General features: G+C 37.8%; 1 protein-coding gene across 3 annotated transcripts in view; it reads right to left on the reverse strand.

Moving 5' to 3' along the window:
* The window catches only part of PTEN (phosphatase and tensin homolog), a 108,091-nt gene that overhangs the window by 55,379 nt on the left and 31,608 nt on the right, over positions 1-21,104 (reverse strand). The window lies entirely within an intron of this gene.

Here is a 21,104-nt window from a genome sequence, read left to right on the forward strand (position 1 = left end):
ACAAAAGATAACCCACCAAGTTCTTTATGATATTATTGTTTCATCTGTATTTTGTAGTCACAAAATTCAAATGGCAAGACAGGTAGAACATTAGACAACTGTCTGAAGAAAGAATAAAATTGTTTTCCTGAAAATCATTAAGGAAAATACAAACAACCTAAAAGAAAAATAAGTTGAAAATAGGGTCAGTTATATACATACACACACACCAAAAAGTACGCAAGACCAATACATCAAAAAGTCGCTAAACCTCACAATTAAAACAACACAATCAAATAACAAGATAGCATTTTTTGCCAACAAGCTATAAGAAGTTAAAGTTTGAAACTATTCAGTTTGCCAAGGTTAGTGGGGATAGAAGGAAGAAGCACTCTTGAACAGTAAGTATATAAAATATCATTTTTGAAGGCATAAGTTTAAACCATAGATGCAATGGACCTAGCAACTCCACTGCTAAGAATTTGCCTTAAAGATACACTTGGAAAAGACAACAAGATACATATGTGAACTGTTCTCAATGACAAAAAAGAACTGGAAACAACTTATATATTCATCATGGGGCCTGTTAATTATAGCATGATCATAAAATGAAATAAAAGGTTCTTAATAAAAGAATCAGGTAGGTAGATATCCACAACAATATTGAAGATTCCTCAGACAAAAAATTTTTGAAAGGGGCTGAACAGTGGTAGTATGTTCCCATTTGCTTTTCTTAAAAAGTGGGTAAACGATGAAAACAGTTTTCAAAAGAATACGTGAAACTTTAAATTATAGATATAGTTGGGAAGAGGGTAAAATAGGAGAAATTTGTAGGGGATATTTGTTATCTTCAGGCTGTTAGGCAATCAAAATACCATTCCAATTTGGAGATAATTTCAAGAGATTAGAAGCAGGTACTTCTTTCCTCATCTTTCTCTTAACACATGTACAGGCCTGATACCAACTATTCATAGGTCTTTTTGCTGTGGATACCAAATCCTAGTGAGGACAAGGTACAGGAGAGTCAGAGATTATTTCTAGAGATCACCAGAGGAGCTGAGTTAATGAGCACAGTCACCAGTTTCGAGGCATAGTGGCAGTACCTATTACACCAAGTGTCCAAGCAGCAAGTCCTAAGAAGATTGTTCCTGTTGAAACCTTGTGGCCATGCCTTGCTTCCCCTTTAGCTTCCACCTATCTTCCAAGTCTTGTTCTCAAACTATGACCTATCTAATACTTTTTAAAAAATTCCTTTCTGATTAGGTAAATCAGAGTCACTTTCTATCATTTGCAAGCAAGAATTCTGGTTTCTTTTACAGCATTTTCCCATAATTTTGTTTTGAGTGAGGGTTGGTGAAACCATGCTCTTTTGTGAGCTCCCTTTAATATTTGAACTTTATAACTTCTTACCTACCACTGTGAGCAACTGAGAGACTTGCAGGAGATTTAACAATCTATTTAAAAGAAAGTATTACAACATTTTAAAAAGGGGATGAGGTTATGTTCTCTCAAATAACTTGACTATTACTTAGGGAAACATTCACCATGGCTGCCCCTCCCACTTCCTTCTCTTTCCTCCCAAGGATTTCATGCCCACAGTTGGCTGATTGCCTTATAAGTCTGACACAATGGAAAGGCGGAAAAAAAGCAAGAAAACAGCACTTTCCAAAGGGAAATGGGAAAATCTGCCTATAGATACTTGGAAAGTAGAGACTAAAAAAGTAGATAAAAGCAGCAAGGTAATACTCCCAAAACTTGGATAATCTAGACTACAAATCTTTCTAATACACACATATCTTACTTCAAATAATTTCAATATGTAAACATCTAAACTCATTAATGAAAGACTCACAGATCTGAGAACAGTTTTTGTTTGTTTGTTTGTTTTTTACTTTCTTGTGTATAAATTATACTTCAATAAGCCTAACTTTTTAAAAAGCTTCGCATGCTGCAAAATATCCCGTATGGGCAGACCTCTTACCTGGGCAAGGAAAGAGGGCAGAAAAAAGAAACAAGCACAAGAATGTGGGGCTACTCAAGAGAGTGCAGTAGTGGGGCATTAACAGCACAGACCTCAGTATGTACTTGTGAAGACTGGCGGTCTTGGGGATTAAGAACTGGCACCTCTGATTGTTAGTCTGGAGCAGCTTCTACCTCCCTGGGAGGCCACTGTGCTCTCTATCCCACCCCTGAGGGAATAGGGAAGGAACAGCACAGCAGGCTTGCCCTGGGCCTGACAATGACCCATGTAGGTGGGGACACCAGGTACCGGCCCCAGCAGAGATGGTTTTCAGGTATACCGGTTGCTGCGCCTTCTGAAACTCACGGGGTAGCACTCAGACCATGCAGGCCCAAAGCCCTGCAGGTTACACTTCCTGATACTTGCAAAAGGCTAGCACGAGATGTACCCTTAAGCAGGGTGAGAAAATCTGTCTTTATTTTTTAGTTTCTTTACTTTCTTCACAGTTCCTATGAAACAGATAGCTTTGAGAATACATTTTAAAATTATTTTTGACAAAATAATAAACATATACCTTCAAATGATTTAAAAAAAAAAGTTTGGAATAAAAAATTAGTCCAAGAGCTGGGCGCAGTGGCTCACACCTGTAATCCTAGCACTTTGAGAGGCTGAGACAGGTGGATCACCTGAGGTCAGGCATTCGAGACCAGCCTGGCCAACACAGTGAAACCATGTCTCTGCTAAAAATACAAAAAATTAGCCAGGCATGGTGGCGCACACCTGTAACTCCAGCTACTTGGGAGGCTGAGGCAGGAGAATTGCTTGAACCCGGGAGGCAGAGGTTGCAATGAGCCGAGGTCGCACCACTGTTCTACAGCCTGGGCGGACAACAGAGTAAGACTCCATTTCAGGAACAACAACAAAAAAATTAGTCAAAGAAAGATGGTAGAATAAGAAATACCAGGCACCCATCTCCCTACCTAGACAATTGCAAGCAGAATCTGTGATTCTGGAACTCTGGAGTCTATTCAGGCTTTCAGTTTCTAAGGAAAGGCTTGAATGGTAAATCACAGTTAGTTTCAGTCCATTTCAGCTCTTTGTGCAGTTGTGGCTACCCCATCACCCACTCTCATAGCAGGCAACCATGCACATGTTCTTAGAGGACCCTGCACACAGTTTGTAAGAGTCAAGGTTGGCAACGAAGACTTGACCCTCCAAATATCAGGAATCTGTGTTCTGATCACTAATTGCCGCTTCTGATCAAAATGTGACACAGAGGCAGACTATCACTGTTCAACTGCCATTGGCTGAAAAAATTTCCAGGGGATTTAAAGATCCAGAGCTATTTCACCCCTTTGATTTATTTATTTATGTATTTATGTATTTATTTTGCCTTTTAGGAGCCAAACATTTAAGGAGGATACTACTGCAAAGGAACTGCATACATAGAGCAATTTAGAGAGTCGCTATACATGCCCAGTGAAAAACACAGGCCAAGAAGATCTTAAGATTACACCCAGCATAGAAATACTCTACAATAAATTAAAAAAAAAAAAAAAAAAACCAAATCCTAGAGAAAAGAGAAAAATCTCATTTCCAAAGTTGCCACTCTTTAAGATTCAAATTCTAGTTTTTGACAACAACAAAAATCACAAGGCATACAAAAAAAAAAAAAAAAAAAAAAAAAAACCCACCCCACAGAAGGCATTAAGTATAGGCCAAAAGGAAAAAAATAAATTAACAGAAATGTCCCTGGGAAGATCAGATGGCAGACACTTACTAGACATAGACTTTAAAACAAATGTTGAAAGGTGCTCAAAAAGCTAAAGGAAGATATGGATAATGTCAAGAAACAAAACTGAAATATCAATAAAGAGATAGAAAACATTAAAAAATCAAAAAATAAATGCTGGAACTGAAAAGTACAAAAACTGAAATAAAAATTTACTAGAGGAATTCAAAAGCCAATTTGGGCAGGCAGAAGAATCAGTAATCCTGGAAGGTAGAACAACTGAAAATACCACGTGTCTGAGGAACAGAAAAAAAAACTGAAGGAAAATTGAAGACAAGAGCCTAAGAGACCTGTGGAACACCATAATCAAGTGGACCAACACACAAACACTCTGGGAATCCCAGCATAAAAAGAGAAAGGGGGCAAGAAAGATTATGTGAAGGAATATTAATCAAAAACTTCCCAAATTTGATGAGACATGAATATAAATATTCAAGAAGCTCAATTAACTCCAAGTAGGAAAAATTCAGAGATCCAAGTAGGAAAAACTGAGATAGACTATAATCAAACTATGAACAAAGAGAATCCTGAACATGGAATGAGAGAAGCAACTTGTAACATAAAAAGGGATCCTCAATATCAGTAGATTTCTCATTAGAACTCTTGAAGGACAGAAGGCAGTGGGATGATATATTTAAAATCCTGAAAGGAAACAAACAAACACAAATGCCTGTCAACTAAGAATACAATATCTAGCAAAAATGTCCTTAAAAATGAAGAAATTAAGACATTTCCAGATTAACAAAAGCTGAGAGAGTTCATTATGACTAGACCTGTCCTTCAAGAAACACTGAAGTGAGTCTTTCAGGCTGAAATAAAAGAAGATTAGACAGTAACTTGAAGCTGTATTAAGAAATAAAGATCTTGAGAAACGATAAATACACGAGCAATTACCAAAGCTAGCATTATTGTAACATTGGTTTACTACTCCACTTTTTGTTTTCCACATAATTTAAGACACTACTGCATTAAAAAACAATTATTAGTCTATGCTTTTAGACACACAATACATAAAAATGTAATTTTACGACATCAGTAACTGGAAGGGAGCAGGGACTGAATCTTATGAGCTGAATTTTTGTATGCTATTGAAAGTAAACTGGTATAAGTTGAATTTGCAGTATTAGAACTTCAGGGCATTAAATGTAACCCCCAATGGCAATCTCACACACACACACACACACACACACACAGAGAAAATAGCAGAATATAAACAAACGGAAATAACAAGGAAATTAAAACACTTCACTACAAAATATCAACTAAACACAAGTGCCAGTAAAGCAGGAAATGAGGGACAAAAAAGCTGTAAGGCATATAGAAAATAAATAGCAAAATGGCAGCAGTTAAATCCTTATCAATAATTACTTTAATTGTAAATGATAAAACTCTGCAAGCAAAAGGCAGAGGTTGACAGAATGTATAAGAAAAACACAATCTATAAGAGCTTGTATATGCTATCTACAAGAGACTCATTTTAGATCCAAAGACACAAATACGGGATGTAAAAAGATATTCTATACAAGTAATAACCAAATGAGAGTGCAGGTAGCTACATTAACATTAGACAAACTAAATCAAAAAAGGTTGAGACGAAAAAGATATTACACGTCAATAAGTGTCAATTAGCAAGAAGATATAATAATCAAAAACATTTACATGCCTAATAAGATACCACCCAACTATATGAAGCAAAAATTGACAGAACTGAAGGTAAATAGTTCTGAAATAACAGCTGGACATTTCAATACCCTACTCTCAATAATGGACCAAAAAAAACACCCAGTCAGAATGTAAGTAAGAAAATAGAGGATCTGGGCCAGACAAGGTGGTTAATGCCTATAATCCTAGCACTTTGGGAGGCCAAGGCGGGTGGATCACGAAGTCAGGAGTTCGAGATCAGCCTGGCCAACATGGTGAAACCCTGTCTCTACTAAAAATACAAAAATTAGCTAGGTGTGGTGGTGTGTGCCTGTAATCCCAGCTACTCGGGAGACTGAGACCAGGAGAATCGCTAGAATCCAGGAGGTGGAGGTTGCAGTAAGCCAAGATCGCACCACTGCACTCCAGCCTGGGTGACAGAGCAAGACTTTGTCTCAAAAAAAAAAAAAAAAAAAAAAAAAAAAAAGGAACCAAATAAAATATCTTCTCCTATCACAACAGGATGATACGGAAAATCAATAAAATCAGTAACTGAAGAAAAAGTAGAAAATTCACCAATTGCGAAAATTAAAAAATACACTGTTAAACACAGAACAAATCACAAGGGAACTTAGAAATCACAAGGAAAATACTTAGAAATAAATGAAAACAAAAAAAACACAACATGCCAAAAATTACAGAACAGCAAAAGCAGTCCTAAGAGGGAAATCTGTAGTTGTACACATTTACATTGAAAAAGATCTCAAATCAATAATCTAACTTCAAATCTTAAGGAACTAGAAAAAGAACAAATAAACCCAAAGCTAGCAGGATGAAGGAAATAACAAAGTTTAGAGATGATATAAATAATAGAAAAATAACAGAGAAAAATCAATGAAACCAAAAACTGGTTCTTTGAAAAAATTTTAACAATTGACAAAGCTTTACCTATATTAAGATAAAGAAGATTCAAATTACTAAAATCTGAAATAAAAGTGGGGACACTAGTATCAATTGTACAGGAGTTTAAAAAAAAGATAAGATAGTACTATGAACAATTTATATGCCAACAAATTAGATAATCTAGATTAAATGGAGAAATACCAAGAAGCACAAAATGTACTAATACTGAATCACAAAAAAAAGAAAATCTGAACAGACCTATAACTAGTAACAAGACTAAATCAATAATAACATAAATAAATTCCAGACAAAAGCCCTAGAAGTGATTTTTCCATCTGTGAATTCTATCAAACATTTAAAGAACTAACACCATTTTTTCCCAAAGTTTTTCCAAAACTGGATGAGGAAACACTTCCTAACACACTAAATGAGGCAAGTTTGCAAAGAAGCAGGGCACAATTTTAATGTGCAAAGAATCAGTTGTGTTTCTGTACCCTAAAAATGAACAATTAGGAAAGGAAATTAAGAAAACAGATTTACAAGAGCATCAAAATGAATAAAATACTTAGGAATTAACTTAACCAAGGAGGTAAAATACTTGTACACTGAAAATTACAAAACATCACTGAAAGAAAGGAAAGAATATGTAAATAAATGGAAAGACATCTGGTGTTCATGGGTTATAAGACTTAATATTGTTAAGATGTCAATACTATTCAATGCAATCTACAGATTAATACAATCCCTACCAAAATCCCAACAGTTTTTTGCAGAAATTAAAAAAAAATCCAGGTGGGAGGAGGCAAGCTCAAGAAAAATAACTAATGGGTATCAGGCTTAATACCTGGGTGATGATATAATCTATACAACAAAAAACAATGACACAAGTTTACCCATGTAATAAACCTGCACATGTACCTCTAAACTTGAAAGTTAAAAAAAAAAAAAAAGCCATCCTAAAACTCATTAAGGACCCTGAGGGGCCAAAACCATCTTGAAATATAAGAAGTTGGGGCCAGGCACGGTGGCTCATGCCTGTAATCGCAACACTTTGGGACACTGAGGAGGGCAGATTGCTTGGGCTCAGGAGTTTGAGACCAGCCTGGGTAATATGGCAAAACACTGTCTCTATAAGAAATACAAAAATTAGCTGGGCATGGTGGTATGCACCTACAATCCTAGCTACTCAAGAGGCTGAGGTGGGAGGATTGCTTGAACCTTGGACGTGGAGGTTGCAGTGAGCTAAGATTGTGCCAGTGCACTCCAGCCTAGGCAACAGAGACAGATGCTATTTCAAAAAAAAAAAAAATACACAAGACATACACTTCCTGATTTCAAATTTTACTATAAAGCTACAGTACTAAAATTAGTGTGGTCCTGGCATAAAGAAAACAAACATATAGTCCAACAGAAGAGTTGAGAGAGCCCAAAAATAAACCCTTGCATCTACTGTCAAATAATTTTCAACAAGAGTGCCAAGACTATTCAATGGGGAAAAGACGCTCTTTTCAACAAATAATGCTAGGAAAACTAGATATTCACTCTAAAAGTGTGAAGCTGGACTCTTACATAACATCATATACAAAAATTAACTCAAAATGGATCGAACACCTAAATGAGAGAGCTAAAACTATAAAAACCTTTAGGAGAAAACATTGGGGAAAGTTTCATGGTATGAATTTGGCAATTATTTCCTGAATGTGACACCAAAGGTACAGGCAACAAAAGACAACAGACAAGTTGGATTTCTTCAAGCTAAATAGCTCCTGCACAGCAAAGGAAACAATCAACAGAGTGAAAAAGCAACCCATTATTTATGGGAGAAAATATTTGCAAATCACATATCCAATAAGGGATTAATATTCAGAGTATACAAATAACTTCCTTTTCTTTTTCTTTTTTCAAGACGGAGTCTCACTCTATCACCCAGGCTGAGTGCAGTGACACAATCTTGGCTCACTGCAACTTCCCCACACCCCGGGTTCAAGCAAGTCTCCTGCCTCAGTCTCCCCAACAGTTGGGATTACAGGTGTGCACCATCACGCCTGACTACGCCAGCTAATTTTTGTATTTTTAGTAGAGATGGGGTTTCACCATACCAGCCAGTCTGGTCTCGAACTCCTAACCTCATGATTCACTGCCTTGGCCTCCCAAAGTGCTGGGATTACAGGCATAAGCCACCGTGTCCAGCCAGAGTATACAAAGAACTTCTAAAACACAATTTAAAAGTCCTACTACTGAATTCATAATGGGCAAAAGGCTTGAAGAGACATCATTGCTCCAAAGCTGATATACAAATGGCCAAATAAGCACATGCAAATGTTCAATATCGCTAATCATTAGGGAAATGCAAATTAAAACCACAATGAGACTTCACACCCATTAGGATGGCCATTATTATAAAAACAAAAAAACATAAACAAAACAACATGTGATGGTGAGGATGTGGCAAATTCAGAACCCTAGTGATGGTGGTAATGTAAAATTGGGCAGTCATTGTATCAAACAGTATGGTGGTTTCTCAAAAATTTAAACACAGAATTACCATTTGATCCAGCAATCTCATATCCAAAAGATATGAAAGCAGATACTCAAACAGGTATTTATATACCCATATTCATAGCAGCATTATTCACAACAGTCAAAAGTGTCCATTGATGAATAACTGGATAAACAAAATGTGGTATATACATACAATGGAATATTATTCAGCCTTTTAAAAGGAAGGAAATGCTAATGTGCACTACAACATGGATGAATCTTGAAGACAGTGAAATAAGCTAGTTACAAAAAGATATTGCATGATTCCGCTTATATGAGGTACCTAGAATAGTCAAATACATAGAGATCAAAGTAGAACAATGGTTGGTACTAAGAGGAGGAGCAATGAGGAGTTATTATTTAATGGGTTTGGCATTTCAATGTGAGATAATGAAAAAATTCTAGAGATGGACAGTGGTGACAACTGCATAGCAATGTAAATGTACTGAATGCTAAATGCTAATGCTACTGAAGTGTATGTTATACACACACACACACACACACACACATATATAAAATATCACAGTAACAAAATTACTCATCTCTGGCCCTATTTATCTTCAAACCTTTATTCCTGCTTCTCCCCAGATGCAACCACCCTCAACTACTCTGATTCTTTTTCCTCGTATTTAATTAGGTATTTTAAAATATTATTCTTAATACTGCTTCTTATAGATTAACTACAGATTTCCTGCCATGGTAAAGGAGACTTACAAAACTAGTAGTACTCCACACATACGTTTCACTTATCTTAATTCCCCTAAAATAGCAATATCACAATTTTGGGTTAACTTAATCAACCAATGCTAGTAATTGTTTCCTTTTCCTAATTTGTTTAGTTTTGTAAGAATACATTACATTTTTCTCCAAATATTTCAACGTCCATCTATCAGTTTGATTATTTTCCTGGAAGTTCTAATCTCCTGCTCCAATCAAAACTGGTAACTTTTCAGCTTGTGTCACAGCTGTCATCCTGGGACTTTCTCCTTTGTTGCTTCTGAGTGGGATTCTGTGTTTACTGAAGCTCTTTTATTTCCTTTCTTGGTTTATTCTCTTGTTTTGTTGAACCACATCTTCTAGTAATGTCCAAAAAAAATGTTCTTCATGAGTACATTTTTTTAGTCCTTCGGTTTTTCCCCCTACTTTCACACTTGATTGATGGTTTAACTGGATACAGAATTATAGGCTGAATGCAGAACTTTCAAGCTGATGTTTTACCACCTTCTACCTTTAATTCTACTGCCAACAAGTTAGATGCTATTCATATCCCTAAGCCCTCCTAAGTGATTCTAAAATGTTTTTAGATATTCTCTTTATTTCTGATCTCCTAAAACAAATTTCATAATAATTTGCCTAGTATAGGCTTTATTTTATTGTGCTTGGCACTATGTAGGTCTTTTCAATCTGGATGATTTCTCTCCCTTGTTTTCTCTTTATGAATCCTGTTAATTAGAGACAAGATCTCTACAATGATCTTACAGCACATTTTAACTGATAAAATTAACATACAACACTCTACAATATTGTCTAAAGCAGTCTATACATATACAAATAATGTAATAACTAACATATATAGGTCTGACTACTAATTCTATGAATTATACAGAATCAAAGTTACAGTCTCAAAAATAGATGAGAAATGGCAATGAATAATCTGTTCATTGACAGAGACAGGTCAGACATTACACAACTCCAGCTGATTTTTGTCACGCAGGAATGTGAGCCAAGTGTTGGAAGATCCTTTGAAATTTCAAAAGCAGCTAGAAATACAGCTGTTTATGTGAGGTCTCAATTTCTAAATACAGGTAATGTATTTCAATTTTAAATATGGTATGAATCGACAGTGTTAGGTCAAATAAAGAATATTAACAAGATTAGCCCAAGAGTTGTATACAAGATAATATGGTTCCTAAGGAAACAGCTTTGGAATCTGACAGACCAGAAGTCAACCTTAAGTCTCACTACTTACTAAAAGTAATGCTTGGGGAAGTTAACTTCTTTTAAACCATCTATGAAATGGGGACAGATTTACCGTAGAGATTTAGTAAGATAATACATACAAACTGGCTATACAACAGTTATACATGCAAATAAGTATATAAATAAATGCCCAATAAATGTTACCTATTATATAACATACAAAAAAATGGATTGGTGTAGATAATATAAACACTGTCGAATCCACTAAGGAATTAAGACTAACAAAAGAAGTAGGAGGTGGCTGGGCACGGTGGCTCACGCCTGTAATCCCAGCACTTTGAGAGGCCAAGGCAGGCAGATTACCTAAGATCAGGAGTTCAAGGCTAGCCTGGCCAACACGGTGAAACTCCACCTCTACTAAAAATACAAAAATTAGCCGGGCATGGTGGCGCATGCCTGTAATCCCAGCTACAGGAGGCTGAGGCAGGAGAATTGCCTGAGCCCGGGAGGTGGAGGCTGCAGTGAGATGAGATAGCCCCATTGCACTACGACCTGGGAAACAAACCTAGACTCTGTCTCAAAAAAAAAAAAAGAAGCAGGAGGCACCCAATAAGAATAGGGCTTTCTTTTGGGGTGATAAAATGTTTTGAAACTTGATAAAGGTAGAGGTAACATTGGAAAGGTAATAAATGTCACGGAATGTACACTTTAAAATGGTTAGCTTTCTGTTATGTGAATTTCACCTCATTAAAGAAAAAATGTGGGAAAAAGGAGGTAATATGAGAGAAGGAGTCTGAAAATGCTAGAAAGGGAGAATGAAACTGATCGTTCTTTCCTCTAAATTATTTTGAAGCCTGCCTATAAATAATACCTCTTTAACTCCTTTTTTAAACTGAATAGCCAATAGTGATGTTAGGGCAACAAATACCTCCTTTTTATTGAAAATCAACATACAACTAAGGTTGACAGACTGAGAGATCAACGTATTTCAAATATTTCAAAAGAATATTTGAGACTGGGAGTGGAGGCTCATGCCTGTAATCCCAGCACTTTGGCAGGCCGAAACAGGTGGACTGCTAGAGTTCAGGAGTTCTGAGACCAGCCTGGAAAACATGGCGAAACTCTGTCTCTACCAAAAATACAAAAATTAGCCATGTGCGGTGATGCATGCCTGTGGTCCCAGCTACTTGAGAGGATGAGGTGGGAGGATTGCTGGAGCCCAGAAGTCCAGGTTGCCGTGAACCAGGATCACAGCACCACCGTACTCCAGCTTGAGTGACCGAGCGAGACTCTGTCTCAAAAAAAAAAGGTGGGGGGAGTGCTCTTGAATCTATTACACAGCTGCTTACACACGGGGGAAAAAGCTCACAGTGAACATGACAATAAATAAATCTCTTTCAAAAATCACTATATATCAGAAGACTGTACTCTAAAAGCATTTCCTTATAATATAGGACTCATGCCACCAAGAAAGAAAAGAAAAAGGAGGTAGAGGGAAAGGGAAAGAACAGAAAAAGAAAAAGCATCATACTAGAATCTCACTCATGGGAGATTTACAACGCATAGTGGCATATTAAAGGTCCTGCAGTGAGAAAGACAGTTCACCTCTATGAAAGCTCCATTCACCTGATTTATGAGAAACAGAACAATTCTTTAGTTATGCCTCTTAAACATATGAAACACCAATTTTGTTAAAGACTGCTTAGATTTATACCAGATAACATAAATTAGATAACTTCAATATTAGCTTGAGGGATGAGATTAACATACATAAGTGGCCGGGTGCAGTGGCTCATGCCTGTAATCCCAGCACTTTGGGAGGCTGAGGTAGGTGGATCAATTGAGCGCAGGAGTTTGAGACCACCCTGGGAAACATGGTGAAACCCCATCTCTACAAAAAACACAAAAATCAGCCAGGCCTGGTGGTACATGCCTGTGGTCCCAACTACTTGGGAGGCTGAGGTGGGAGGATCACTTGAGCCCAGGAGGCAGAGGTTGCAGTGAGCCGTGATCATGCCACTGCACTCCAGCCTGGGTGACAGAGCAAGAAACGGCCTCAAAACAAAAAAAAAAGGGGTGTTCCAAGATGGTCAAATAGGAACAGCTCCTGTGTGCAGCAAAAAAAAAGGGGGTGTTCCAAGATGGTCAAATAGGAACAGCTCCTGTGTGCAGCTCCCAGCGTGATCGACGCAGAAGACAGGTGATTTCTGAATTTCCAACTGAGGTACCTGGTTCATCTCAATGGGACTGATCGGAAAGTGGGTGCAGGCCATGGAGGGCGAGCCGAAGCAGGGCGGGGCATCGCCTCACCCAGGAAGCGCAAGGGGTTGGGGATTTCCCTTTCCTAGCCAAGGGAAACCGTGACACACTGTACCGGGAAAATCGGGACACTGCCACCCAAATACTGTGCTTTTACAACGGTCTTAGCAAATGGTACAACAGGAGATTATATCTGGCACCCAGCTCAGCGGGTCCCACACCCACAGAGCCTTGCTCACTGGTAACGTAGCAGTTGCAAATCGAACTGCGAGGTGGCAGCCTGGCTGGGGGAGGGGCGTTTGCCATTGCTGAGGCTTGAGTAGGTAAACAAAGTGGCTGGGAAGCTCGAACTGGGTGGAGCCCACTGCAGCTCAATGAGGCCTGCCTCCCTCTATAGACTCAACCTCTGGGGAAAGGGCATAGTTGAACAAAAGGCAGCAGAAACTTCTGCAGACTTAAACGTCCCTGTCTGAAAGCTCTGAAGAGAGCTGTAGTTCTCCCAGCACGATGTTTGAGCTCTGAGAACAGACAGACTGCCTCCTCAAGTGGGTCCCTGACCCCCATGTAGCCTAACTGGGAGACACCTCCCAGTAGGGGCCGACTGACACCTCATACAGCCAGGTGCCCCTCTGAGATAAAGCTTTCAGAGGAAGGATCGGGCAGCAATATTTGCTGTTCTGCGGCCTCCACTGGTGATACCCAGGCAAACGGGGTCTGGGGTGGACCTCCAGCAAACTCCAACAGACCTGCAGCAGAGGGACCTGACTGTTAGAAAGAAAACTAACAAACAGAAAGGAATAGCATCAACATCAACAAAAAGGACATCTGTACCAAAACCCCATCTGTAGGTCACCATCATCAAAGACCAAAGGTAGATAAAACCACAAAGATGGGGAGAAATCAGAGCAGAAAAGCTGAAAATTCTAAAAAACCAGAGCACCTCTTCTCCTCCAAAGGATCACAGCTCCTCATCAGCAATGGAACAAAGCTGGATGGAGAATGACTTTGACGAGTTGACAGAAGTAGGCTTCAGTAATAACAAACTTCTCCGAGTTAAAGGAGGATGTTCAAAGCCATCGCAAGGAATCTAAAAACCTTGAAAAAAGATTAGACAAATGGCTAACTAGAATAAACAGTGTAGAGAAGACCTTAAATGACCTGATGGAGCTGAAAACCATGGCTCGAGAACTACGTGACGCATGCACAAGCTTCAGTAGCTGATTCGATCAACTGGAAGAAAGGGTATCAGTGATTGAAGATCAAATTAATGAAATGAAGTGAGAAGAGAAGTGTAGAGGAAAAACGGTAAAAAGAAACAAAGTCTCCAAGAAATATGGGACTATGTGAAAAGTCCAAATCTACATTTCATTGGTGTACCTGACAGTGACGGGGAGAAAGGAACCAAGCTGGAAAACACGCTTCAGGATATCATCCAGAATTTCCCCAACATAGCAAGGCAGGCCAACATTCAAATTCAGGGAATACAGAGAACACCATAAAGATACTCCCAGAGAAGAGCAACCCCAAGACACATAATTGTTAGATTCACCAAGGTTGAAATGAAGGAAAAAATGTTAAGGGCAGCCAGAGAGAAAGGTCGGGGTACCCACAAAGGGAAGCCCATCAGACTAACAGCAGATCTCTAGGCAGAAACTCTACAAGCCAGAAGAGAGTGGGGGCCAATATTCAACACTCTTAAAGAAAAGAATTTTCAACCCAGAATTTCATATCGAGCCAAACTAAGCTTCAAAAGTGAAGGATAAATAAAATCCTTTACAGACAAGCAAATGCTGAGAGATTTTGTCACCACCAGGCCTGCCTTACAAGAGATCCTGAAGGAAGCACTAAACATGGAAAGGAACAACTGGTACCAGCCACTGCAAAAGCATGCCAAACTGTAAAGACCATCGATGCTAGAAGAAACTGCACCAACTAACAGGCAAAATAACCAGCTAACATCATAATGATAGGATCAAATTCAAACATAACAATTTTAACCTTAAATGTAAATGGGCTAAATGCTCCAGTTAAAAGACACAGACTGGCAAATTGGATAAGGAGTCAAGACATATCAGTGTGCTATATTCAGCAGATGCATCTCACGTGCAGAGACACACACAGGCTCAAAATAAAGGGATGGAGGAAGATCTACTAAGCAAATGGAAAGCAAAAAAAAGCAGGGGTTGCAATGCTAGTCTCTGATAAAACAGATTTTAAACCATCAAAGATCAAAAGAGACAAAGAAGGCCATTACATAATGGTAAAGGGATCAATTCAACAAGAAGAACTAACTATTCTAAATATATATGCACCCAATACAGGAACACCCAGATTCATAAAGCAAGTCCTTAGAGACCTACAGAGAGACTTAGACTACCACATAATAATAATGGGAAACTTTAACACCCCACTGTCAACATGAGACAGATCGACGAGACAGAAGGTTAACAAAGATATCCAGGACTTGAACTAAGCTCTGCACCAAGCAGACCTAATAGACATCTACAGAACTCTCAACCCCAAATCAACAGAATATACATTCTTCTCAGTACCACATCACACTTATTCCAAAATTGACCACATAGTTGGAAGTAAAGCACTCCTCAGCAAATGTAAAAGAAAACAAATCACAACAAACTGTCTCTCAGACCACAGTGCAATCAAATTAGAACTCAGGATTAAGAAACTAATTCACAACTGCACAACTACATGGAAACTGAACAACCTGATCCTGAATGACCACTGGGTACATAGCGAAATGAAGGCAGAAATAAAGATGTTCTTTGAAACCAATGAGAACAAAGACACAACGTACCAGAATCTCTGGGACACATTTAAAGCAGTGTGTAGAGGGAAATTTATGGTGCTAAATGCCCACAAGAGAAAGCAGGAAAGATCTAAAAACAACACCCTAACATCACAATTAAAACAACTAGAGAAGCAAGAGAAAACACATTCAAAAGCTAGCAGAAGGCAACAAATAACTAAGATCAGAGCAGAACTGAAGTAGATAGAGACACAAAAGACCCTCCAAAAAAATCAATGAATTCAGGGGCTGGTATTTTGAAAAGATCAACAAAATTGATAGAGTGCTAGCAAGACTAATAAAGAAGAAAAGAGAGAAGAATCAAATAGACACAATAAGAAATGATAAAGGGGATATCACCACCAATCCCACAGAAATACAAACTACCATCAGAGAATACTATAAATATCTCTATGCAAATAAACTAGAAAATATAGAAGAAATGGATAAATTCCTGGACATATACACCCGCCCAAGACTAAACCAGGAAGAAGTTGAATCCCTGAATAGACCAGTAACAGGCTCTAAAATTGAGGTAATAATTAATAGTCTACCAACCAAAAAAGGTCCAGGACCAGACAGATTCACAGCTGAATTCTATCAGAGGTACAAAGACGAGCTGGTACCATTCCTACTGAAACTATTCCCATTAATAGAAAAAGAGGGAATCCTCCCTAACTCACTTTAGGAGGTCAGCATCATCCTGATGCCAAAGCCTGACAGATACACAACAAAAAAAGAGAATTTTAGACCAATATCCCTGATGAACATCGATGAGAAAATCCTCAATAAAATACTGGCAAACTGAATCCAGCAGCACGTCAAAAAGCTTATCCACCAAGATCAAGTTGGCTGCATCCCTGGGATGCAAGGCTGGTTCACATACGCAAATCAATAAACATAATCCATCACATAAACGGAACCAAAGACAAAAACCACATGATTATCTCAATAAATGCAGAAAAGGCCTTCAACAAAATTCAACAGCCCTTCATGCTAAAAAACTCTCAATAAATTCAGTATTGATGGAACGTATCTCAAAATAATAAGAGCTATTTATGACAAACCCACAGCCAGTATCATACTGAATGGGCAAAAACTGGAAGCATTCTCTTTGAAAACCGGCACAAGACAGGGATGCCCTCTCTCACCACTCCTATTAAACATAGTGTTGGAAGTTCTGGCCAGGACAATCAGGCAAGAGAAAGAAATAAAGGGTATTCAATTAGGAAAAGAGGAAGTCAAATTGTCCCTGTTTGCAGACGACATGACTGTATATTTAGAAAACCCCATCGTCTCAGCCCAAAATCTCCTTAAGCTGATAAAAAACTTCAGCAAAATCTCAGGATACAAAATCATGTGCAAAAATCACAAACATTCTTATACACCAATAACAGACAAACAAAGAGCCAAATCATGAGTGAACTCCCATTCACAATTGCTACAAAGAGAATAAAATACCTAGGAATCCAACTTACAAGGGATGTGAAGGACCTCTTCATGGAGAACTACAAACCACTCCTCAATGAAATAAAAGGACACAAATAAATGGAAGAACATACCATGCTCATGGATAGGAAGAATCAATATGGTGAAAATGGCCATACTGCCCAAGGTAATTTATAGATTCAATGCCATCCCCATCAAGCTACCAATGACTTTCTTCATAGAATTGGAAAAAACTACTTTAAAGTTCATGTGGAACCAAAAAAGACCCTGCATTGCCAAGACAATCCTAAGCAAAAAGAACAAAGCTGGAGGCATCACACTACCTGACTTCAAACTATACTACAGGGCTACAGTAACCAAAACAGCATGGTATTGGTACCAAAACAGAGATATAGACCAATGGAACAGAACAGAGGCTTCCGAAATACCACCACATCTACAACCATCTGATCTTTGACAAACCTGACAAAAACAAGAAATGGGGGAAGTGTTCCCTATTTAATAAATGGTGCTGGGAAAACTGGCTAGCCATAAGTAGAAAGCTGAAACTGGATCCTTTCCCTAAACCTTATACAAAAATTAATTCAAGATGGATTAAAGACTTAAATGTTAGACCTAAAATCATAAAAACCCTAGAGGAAAACCTAGGCAATACCATTCAGGACATAGGCATGGGGAAGGACTTCATGATTAAAACACCGAAAGCAATGGCAACAAAAGCCAAAATAGACAAATGGGATCTAATTAAACTAAAGAGCTTCTGCACAGCAAAAGAAACTACCATCAGAGTGAACAGACAACTTACAGAATGGGAGAAAATTTTTGCAATCTACCCATTTGACAAAAGGGCTACTACCCAGAATCTACAAAGAACTTAAATTTACAAGAAAAAAATCAAACACCATCAAAAAGTGGGTAAATGATTTGAACAGACACTTTTCAAAAGAAGACATTTCTGCAGCCAACAGACACATGAAAAAATGCTCAACATCACTGGCCATCAGAGAAATGCAAATCAAAACCACAATGAGATACCATCTCACACCAGTTAGAATAGTGATCATTAAAAGGTCAGGCAACAACAGGTGCTGGAGAGGATGTGGAGAAACAGGAATGCTTTTACACTGTTGGTAGGAGTGTAAACTAGTTCAACCATTGTGGAAGACAGTGTGGTGACTCCTCAAGGATCTAGAACTAGAAATACCATTTGACCCAGCCATCCCATTACTGGGTATATACCCAAAGGATTATAAATCATGCTACCATAAAGACACATGCACACATATGTTTACTGTGGCACTATTCACAATAGCAAAGAACCAACCCAAATGTCCATCAATGATAGAATAGATTAAGAAAATGTGGCACATATACACCATGGAATACTATGCAGCCATAAAAAAGGATGAGTTTCATGTCCTTTGTAGGGACATGGATGAAGCTGGAAACCATCATTCTGAGCAAACTACTGCAAGGTCAGAAAACCAAACACTGCATGTTCTCATTCACAGGTGGGAACTGAACAATGAGAACACTTGGACACAGGGCAGAAAACATCACAAACCGGGGTCTGTCGTGGGGTGGGGGGATGGGAGAGGGATAACACTGGGAGAAATACCTAACGGAAATGATGAGTTAATGGGTGCAGCAAACCAGCATGGCACATGTATACATAGGTAACAAACCTGTAAGTTGTGCACATGTACCCTAGAACTTAAAGTATAATTTTAAAAAATTAACATACATATTACAGAATAATCAATTATCTGAATAAAACAATGTTTCATATTACCAAAATATATATATATATATTGAGCAATGTAAGCCTGAAAGCATTTGCAATCTAAGTTTATTTTAGTCAAAGCAATGATGTAGTACAACAATAACAAAGTCTAATCTCTGCAGAGTATTTTCTGTTTGGGGAAAAATCACAGGAAAAAATATGCAGTAAGAGAGAAAAGGATAATTTTAAATATTCTTTGGGCATTCTAATAGAGAGGGCAAAGAAAAATCCAACTGAAAATACTTTTGTTACAGAAAAATTAAGTATACAAAAATTTTAAAAACACTTTTCACTGTGACACTATCATCTTTGAACCAAAAAAGGAATCACTACTGATTACTAATATCCTCAATATAATGTAAACCAATCAAGGAAATTAATCACTTAGGCACTAGGCACAGCCATTCTCTTGGAGACTTTAATCCTAACAGACAAATTACTTAGGAATTATTTATTTCCATTTTAGTTGATAGAAAAAAAAAACAAACCCTTAATTTCTGGTCACTGTTCATCCTTTCTCTCATAAAAGAAGAGGAGGGGCCTAGGCAATAGAAGGCTATCAAAGCTTTCTCAAAAAAGAATGAGACAAAAGGAAACAAGGACAGCAAAGCTATTATATTCAGCAGATAATTCTTCATGTTGACAAGCTATCAATAGTATAAGAGGTGATAAGATCCACTGGCTAAGGAAGCACTGGCTAAGTATTAATCTGGATACATAAAACTTTTTTTTTTAGACATAGCAGATTTGAAGAAATCATATGGCTAGACAAAACAAACTAGATATATCGTGAAGCTAGATAGAATAAACCTCAGCCTTGATTACTAATTACAAACTGAATATGTGAATCTTTTCATTCAGAGGCATAAAGGTAAGAGTTATGAATCAAATAGAAGGACCAAAATGCTTCTCAGCAAAGTATTTTCTTGGTGAAGTTACTGCAACCTAAGGTCTGATAATCAGCTGTACAGGAACTTTGATCAGTAACCTAAAAGATGATCAATCAGCCTCAGTGACTAATGACACTCAGAAGAGACCAATGTAAAAACTAGCACACCAGATTAATTTACCACAAAGATATTCTCACCATAATCAGAAAACCTGCCCTCTATTCAGAGTGCTCACTCTTTTTTGGTATGAGTACTAAACTGGCTGGGTTGAATTAGTGCTTAGTTGAACACAGAATTAAAATAATGTGAGTAGGTCATCTTGTGGGATATATCATGCAGGCCATAAAGAGGCCTGATAAACACTTCTGTATCATAGCAGAGAATACACGTCTGGTGACTGTACTGCTTGTTTCCCAGATTCACCATCTTTCTTAATTCAAAATGTATCTATCTCTTTTTTCTATGGCTCACTGCTTTTTCTTTAGAAGTGTTATCACAAGCTATATCAACCTGCTGTTCCCATCAGCTTGCAATGTTAAGCATCCTTCTACTGTGCCCTGCCTAACTATGAGAAGATAAATTCATTTCTCTATTTTCAGCTTCTTAAACAGTCCTTCTGGCATCCCTATGTACTGGCTATAATTTTAATAGAAACTATAAAAACTAGGGGGATTTTTTTTGTAGTTTTTGTAGGTACAAAAATTTGATTTTGAATATATTACAAAATTCTAAATGAATACAACTCAATACTACAAAAAATTGTAAATCTGTGGTTCAAAGCAAGTTGCTAAAACTTATAGCTAGCTCATAAAAGAATGTAGGTTGTCTCATATACTTACACAACTATTATAAAAGGAGTCTACATCTGCATAACGCTTTATAAGTTACAAAGTACTTTCCCATCCATTTTAACATCTAATTGTCATAATCACCAAGTATTTAAACTGAAAATCTCCAGGAAAGATACTAATGAAAGAGTGTAAAGGAAATAATCCAGAATTTTAACTTTTTTTAGAGATGAGTTCTCGCTGTGTTAACCAGACTGGCCTCTACCCTCTACCTGGGGGTTCAAGCCAAGTGATCCTCCCACCTCAGCCTCACAAGTAGCTGGGACCTGAGGAGCACACCACAATGTCTGGCTTGAAATTTTAACTTTTAAAGCCATTAAGTTTCCTACTGAC

Source organism: Papio anubis, chromosome 11 (genome assembly GCF_008728515.1).
Source record: "Papio anubis isolate 15944 chromosome 11, Panubis1.0, whole genome shotgun sequence".
Classification (NCBI taxonomy): domain Eukaryota; kingdom Metazoa; phylum Chordata; class Mammalia; order Primates; family Cercopithecidae; genus Papio; species Papio anubis.